Below are 7392 nucleotides of genomic sequence, written 5' to 3' on the forward strand. Positions count from 1 at the left end.
CAGCTCACTCAGGTTGCTCAGAACCCCATCCAACCTGGTCTTGAATGTTTCCAGGGATGGGACCTCCACTACCTCTCTGGGCAACCCCTCCCAGGGTTTCACCACCCTCATTGTAAAGAATTTCTTCCCTATATCTAGTCTAAACCTACCCTGGTTTAGTTTAAAACCCCTTGTCTTGTCACAGCTGGCCTTGCTAAAAAGATTGTCCCCCTCTTTCCTATAGGTTCCCTTTAAGTACTGAAGGGCCACAATCAGGTCTCCCCGCAGCCTTCTCTTCTCCAGGCTGAACAACACCAACTCTCTCAACCTGTCCTCATAGGAGAGGTGCTCCAGCCCTAAAAAGTACGGTTGGCCTTCTGGGCTGCCAGCGCACATTGCCGGCTCATGTCCAGCTTTTCATCCATCGGTACCCCCAAGTCCTTCTCAGCAGGGCTGCTCTTAATCCTTTCTTCCCCCAGCCTGTATTGACACCAAGGATTGCCCCATCGCAGGTGCATGACCTTGCACTTGGCCTTGTTGAACCTCATGAGGTTCACACAGGCCCACCTCTCGAGCTTGTCCAGGTCTCTTTGGATCACATCACGTTCTTCTGGCGTGTCAACTGCACCACTCAGCTTGGTGTCATCTGCAAACTTGCTGAAGGTGCACTTGATCTCGCTGTCTATGTCATTGATGAAAACATTAAACAGCACCAGTCCCAGTACGGACCCCTGAGGGACACCACTCGTCACCGGTCTCCATCCGGACATCGAGCCATTGACCACTACCCTCTGGATGCGACGATCCAACCAATTCCTTATCCACCGAATGGTCCACCCATCAAATCCATAGCTCCCCAATTTAGAGAGAAGGATGTTGTGGGGGGACCATGTCAAAGGCTTTGCAGAAGTCCAGATAGATGACGTCCATTGGTTTTCCTTTGTACACTGATACAGTCACTCTATCCTTTCCTTTCCTTGTGTGCTGGAAGGCAGTTTGGAGGGTGAAAGATGCCCTACAAGAGTTCAGGAGAGTGCAGGGAGTTTTAAAACAGAAGAGAGAAGGAACCTACAGAGATTCATAGGAACCACTTAGCAGGAGGGGGAAGAGATAGACATTGTCTTATCCATATGAAGAACTGGATAAAGCAAAACATTAGAGAAGGTGAAAGGCATCTGGGAATTCAGAGAACTGTCTTGGAGGATGTGACCTGAAGCCTCCCGAATTTTTTATGTCCTTTGGGTCTTAGTTTGTGGTTTTCATCACAGTGATACATGAGGAGAAATGATGACTTCAGAAACCTAGTGTGAAAGCCCTGTCTGTTGGTGCGTGTGCACGTGTGTGCATGTGTGTTGCATGCTCCCCCGTGCACCTCCCGGAACAGCAATGGTGGTAAAAGCTGTACTGATGTACAGGGCAATCTGAGGGCTCCTCACCAGGCAGAGGAGATCATGTATATACAAATACCAAAATTATATTAGACCTTTGAAATTGTGCCTGGAGTCCAAGGCAAGGCTGAATTTCTGCTGAGAATCCACTTTTGCTTAAATCAGACTGCGGCTTGGGGAATGCCTTGGATCTTGTGAGTGTCTGATCTGGGGAAGAGGATGAAAACTGGACCTAGAAATGCCCTTCAGGTGGTTATCAGGAGCAATCTTCTCCAGACCCCTGCACTTGGATTCTTAGTCCTTGTAGGTGTAAATCACAGTTGGGAAGATCTGTGTCTGGTATTGGCTGGAACTGGAAAATTGTTGCTTGGCCGATCAGTCTTTCCCCACATCTGGTTTCAGCTTTCCAGAAATAAAGCAATGATTAGTAGCACAGAAAAGAAAGCAAAGAGAAAAATGCAGGCAAAGTTGAAGGTTAGCAGATTATAAACCTTGCTAGGCTTGGTGAGGTCCAGGCTGAGTTGTGTAGCGTTAGGAAAGTAAAGTAAAATTTTAACCCAGACAAAAATCCCAGTGGTGAATCAGCAACTGATTCTCTAAAATCACGTCCCTGCAAGCACGTCCATCTAAACCCTCCCTGCAAGCACGTCCATCATGTCTCAGAGGAGTGGGTAATACCCTGTTCCCACACACCTTTCATGTGATGTTTCTGAGTTGAGTGCTAAAAGAAGAACAATGCTGCCTGGCGTGTTTTGACCTGCAGGAGCTCTGAGCACATCATAGCCTCTGATGAACTATTCTCTTTCATCCTTTGAGAACTAAGATCTATGGCAATAAAAGTTGCTTCTGCTCAAATCTGTTGACTATGGGTCTAGGTGTGATTTGTTTCCATGCAAACACATTGATATGTTGCTGGAAGAGAATGCCTTTTCTTGAAATGCACATAAAAAGAACACCTGTCTTCAGGCAAGGTAAGCTATGAAGCAAAACATCCCAAACACAGCAGACTAGCTTTCCTGATCTGCAAGTAATATGCGCCTATAACACCTGGTTCTGCCATAAACACTGTTCATCAGAGGATTTCAGAACACATTACAGTGTAAGGATATCTATTTGGGAAAACTCTGTGGGGAATTAGTGGGAAACTAAGACACAGGGAATTTACTGTCTCGACCCTTGGCTGTTGAAGCCATCCAGCCATTCTCCTACCTCCGCTGAGAGCCTACAGTCTGTATGTGCTTATCATCTCACCTGCAATCCCTTGATGGCAGGTACCCACCAGAAATAATGACATATCATAAACTGAGGAGAAAAGATTAATTGGTTGCACAAGCACTAGGTGTTTGTAGATAAAAATGTACAAAGTCATGACTAATTTGTTAACGATCACTAAATAGGTCAAAATGTTGGTGGTTTAACCACTAAACTTTCCCAGCCATCAGGAAGGCTGATGCTACATGCTCAGGGCCCAGGCACCTGCAGTTTCTCTGTGCCTCAGGCCAGGTTGTCTCCTCGCTGCTGCTCCTCTCATTTCCTCCTGCAGGTTTTGCTATGGGAAAGGAGAACGAGTGATCGGTTCTCCACCATCCCTGCACAGAAGTGCAGGAGCAAGTAAGCTGCAGTGCTGTGAGGGTGGCTTCTGCACCATCACCTTCTCTTCAGATGCTCCGTAGATTTCCTTGCAGTGATCTCTAGCTTGGACAAGGAGGACAGACCTGGGAGCCTCCACAGTAAACACACCAGCAGCAGCAGCTGCTTGGGATGCGGGCTGCAAGCAGTCTGCTTTGGAGTGTAGGCAGGCACCAGTGACTTCTCAAGAGCCTCAGCTTCTGCTACCAAACAATTCCTGTTGTTGCAGGAGTGAGGTGACTGACCCAAACAGGTCAGTGTGCTACCTCCCAGCCTACTCCCAGGAGCACTAGCTGTCCTTTGGTTCTGTCTTGCATTCGCCATGTCTCCTTTTCCAGAAGCCCACCAAAAGTGCAGGTGCAGTCACTTGCACCACCATGGTGAGGCAAGAGATCTGCCTTTTGGCATGGCTTTGGGCACATGCAAACAATAAAGTAATTGCCAATTCAAGCTTGGATGCCTCAGTTTAGTGAGGTGCCACCTGGGTATACAATTAGAAAACACAGTTGAGCTACAGAAGAAACTTCGTGGTGCTATCAATGGCATACAGAGTACAGCACTTAGATAAACGTGCATGCACTTGTTGTCTCTTACCACAATAAATTCAAATCAGTTGGTAAACATGTGAAGATAGAGCAAAGTTTTTAACATTTAATACTTTGGAGAGCCCCTGCAGCATTTTACAGCTGGACAATGCCTCAACAGAGAATGCAGTATTTTATAGTCGAGCACTTTGCACCTGCAGAAGGCTAGTTCTCTTGATTGCCTGAAGCCTTATGGAAAATGCTGAAGAAAACTTTGTGTCCAGGGATGACTTTGGCTTTCATATGAAGCTTGTTTTTTCCAAGACCAAAGGTCTTCAGCCTGACCAATGACTTTGTATGGCATTTGAGTGGTCAGCGGGAGACATGCTAAGGAAGACCCGTCCATGCAACACCATTAGCCTCTCACTGTGCTCACAGGTTTTCTTGGCACGTTCTGTGGAGATTGAATTCTGTTTGTGCCACAGAGCATGGAGCTTTGCTTATTCTTTATTGTTCTGTTACCTGTGACAAAATTACTAGTCTACTTCCAGCAAATGACAAGTGAAAAATTACTGCCCCCCTTTTATGCTGGGATCTCTCCCTCTTGGTTACTCTTTTCTTTTGCCTCCTTCACCTCACTGCATATAACTGACAGAGTTAACAAAAAATGATAACACAAAAATATTGTTCCCTCTTGTCTCACTGAGGAGGTGGGACTTTTCAGGAAACTTAATAAATAGTACTATAAACCTAGGGCTGTTTTTGCAATAGGTGGCTTTAATTAGTGTTTAATTTAGACCGGAAAGAGAGAGGGGAATTTCAGAATCAATGTTAGGAAGGTAATAACGCCATTACCAGGTCAAGAGAGTTTCTTCTCTCAAAAGCAACTATGAAAGTTGCCCTGCAGAGCTCCAGATTTGTTGTTTCTGGCTCTCTGTGGTCAGAGTTTTTCAGTTTTCATGGACAATATGTCTGTCAATCCATCCTTCCTTTCCCAGTACCACTCCTTTAAACTCTGCCTGGGCTGTTGGCATCCAGCTGTGTGCTTTCAGGCTCAGCCAACATCACCAAGGAATACAGACTGCAGAAGCATTGCTGCCCTCATTTACTTTTTTTTACCCCTGGCATTCATTTGAATGTGCTCAGGCCCATGTTCATAGCCGACTTCTCTGCTGGAGGTGATGCAGGTGAGTGGGAGCTTTGGGGCAAAGACAGCCCTCACCAGGAAGATGGGATTTTGCTGGGCAAAAAAGGAGTTAAACCTGGTAAAGCATGACATTACCAGTGGTGAGGAGTGTGGGTTATGAATATGCACAGATTTTGACACCAGGAACTTTTTTAACAGTTGCTTTAAGAGCTACATTTCGAACATGCAGAGAGAAAAGCAACCAAGCACAGTGAGGACTGGGGGAGAAATGAAACACAAGGAAGCAGAGCAATGGGGTGGAAAGGGACACGGAGAGGTCAGCACATCCCTTGTACAAGAAGAATTGCATAAAAAGATAGTAATATTTTATATTGCCTTAATAACACACTTTCATAGGTGTCCAAAAACTCCATGCTCAGGTGATTTACCATTGCAGTGCTCACAGAGCATATTGCTTCAGGTTTTGTGTGCACAGGCAGAGCTGTTGACTCACCCACATTCACACACGTAGCAATGACAAAACTGGGAACAGCCCTGAGCCCTCCCCTATAGAAAGTACCTAATCCAAAATTCACTTTACAACAAGAGTTGTTCACCTCCTTGCTCCTCTCCCAGTAAATGGAAGCACTGGCATAGAGCAGAGGGAAGGTATATGGACCAGATGACCTCCAGAGATCCCGCTGCTCCAAATTTTTCTGTGGTTCTACGTGAACACGTGGGAAGAAAAGGACAACAGGAGCTGTTAAGAGAGCATATAAGACGTAAAGTACTACCAGGGTGTACATGGGGACGAATGCCAGCAGAACAACATTGAAGCTGGGAACATGCCAGACTAGGATGTGGGAAGGACCAGTCTGTACCAAAGAGGCTGAATTCTTTTTCTCTAGAAATACTTGAATTTTCCTTTCTATGTGTCAGTGAATATGGGATACAGCTACTTACAGTCAAAATGGCCACCACTGAAAAGTCTCAGTATGCTGAGAGAACAGGTGTATTTAATCCCCTTCCCAGAGTTACTCATTAAATGATGGTTAAAAAAAAAAAACCAAAAACAGGCAGGTATTGCAAGGGAGGAATAAATAGTTAAATATGCAGGTGATAAACATCTGAGTTACTGATTAACTTCTGGCTTTTGTAACCCCAGCAGTTCTTAAGTTGGTTTACTAGGAGACCAAAACACAGAGCTGTGCCAAAAAGGCCTCAACCTTTAATAATAAATATTACACTTTATGCCTCCTGCAACATGTGTCCCTGGGCTGTGACAGTGAGGACAGCACTGCCCCCTATTGATGGGAAGAATTCAGACCTGTTTCAATACCTGCAACATTGAAGTACAGAGTCAAAAAAGCAAGAGAAAACCATGTAGGATGGGACAGATTGAAATATAACCTCTTCCTTGGTGTGTCGACTGCCAGAGGTTGAGAGAGAAGAGAAGGATTAATGGACTTGCTCTCTGTGCTCATCCTCAAGCATCATCTCCAGGACACTCATTAAAGATGGGATGCTGGGGCAGCTGAGCCTTTGGTCCAACACGCTGGAAGGGAAAGGGAAGACTTAGACGTTGCAGGAACAATCACAGTGAAAGCAATGCAGCGTGCTTGACAGGACGGCAAACAGGCTGATGCTCATCTGTGAGTAAGAAAAGGGTGATTTCAGATATCATCTTTGGCTTCTTTCATCTGGAATGGCTTGTTAGCCCTCCTGCATCCAACCAGCTCCATCCAGCCTGGAGTGTCACCTCAAGCAATATCTCTCCCTCACTGTCATTCTTGATGTTGTCGCTTGTTATTGCAGCCTGTCGCTCGGTTTAATTGAGAACATGCTGGTTGCCATCTGCAGGAAAGACCGCCAAGTAAGGTGCCAGTATTAGCTGCAATTAGGGGTTCATCTGAGCCACCTCAGAAGCTGGTTCTTCCTTACGATGGCTGGCTGGAGCATCCTGAGCTCTTACAGGGATGTGAGGAAACCCTTGAAGATGTGTGTTCCTGAAGAGGGACAGCTTTGCCCTGTGGTGCAGATGAAGTCCCTGCAAAGTTTAGAAACTGTGTTTTTAGCTAATATAGCTTGTGCTTAAGCAAAGTTGCTCTGGCAAGGAGCTGATCCTGCAACATCCCAATCTTTGCGTCACTCAGAGGAGGTAAATTTGAAGAAATGAGCAGAAGCACTCAGCACCATCAGTATGGATGGACACAGGCTTGCTGGATGAGCAGGATGACCAGCACTGGTGAGAGCCAGGGGCCCAGCAGGCTGGGAGTGGATGATAGACCATGGTATGCTGAGCCAAGGGGGGCCTAGCTGTGTCTCTGGGGATAAAGGCTGCCTGTGAATGTAGCCTGAAAGAGTGCAAGTCTTGTTTGGGTTTTGTCTTCTGCTCAGTCTCTAATAATACCCTTCGTTACTAAGCCAAAAACAACAACAGCCATTAAAAAATACCAACTCTTGTTCATCACCATCAGCTGTTACGGAAGGCAAAAATTGCCCATTTGCTGGGACCAGCTCATTCTGTTGCTTGACCTGCCTTTGCTATGCTCAGCTTTAATTTTTTTCTTTAACGATTTCACAGTAAGGCTCTATTTTCCAGGTCTCAAACAAACAGCAGGGTGCACGCTGAACAATAGTGAAGAGTTTGGCAGCACGCAGGTTCCCCATCTGTGCCAGAAAAGCTTCTCTGATGGCCCTTAGTTCCTCTCTACACCCCTCTGCCAGAGGCTGGCAGCAGGGAAAG

The 7392-nt window shown here is 46.0% G+C and overlaps 1 protein-coding gene across 1 annotated transcript in view; it reads right to left on the reverse strand.

The window, feature by feature from the left end:
* Nucleotides 1-274: 274 nt before the first annotated feature.
* The window catches only part of ST3GAL1 (ST3 beta-galactoside alpha-2,3-sialyltransferase 1), a 94835-nt gene continuing 87717 nt past the window's right edge, over nt 275-7392 (reverse strand). Inside the window, exon 8 of the transcript XR_004843199.1 lies at nt 275-312. The gene's annotated coding sequence lies outside the window, so the exon portion shown is untranslated. The remainder of the gene's footprint in view (nt 313-7392) is intronic.

The sequence above is a fragment of the Egretta garzetta genome, unplaced genomic scaffold (genome assembly GCF_000687185.1).
Source record: "Egretta garzetta isolate BGI_Z169 unplaced genomic scaffold, ASM68718v1 scaffold50, whole genome shotgun sequence".
NCBI classification, from domain to species: Eukaryota; Metazoa; Chordata; class Aves; order Pelecaniformes; family Ardeidae; genus Egretta; species Egretta garzetta.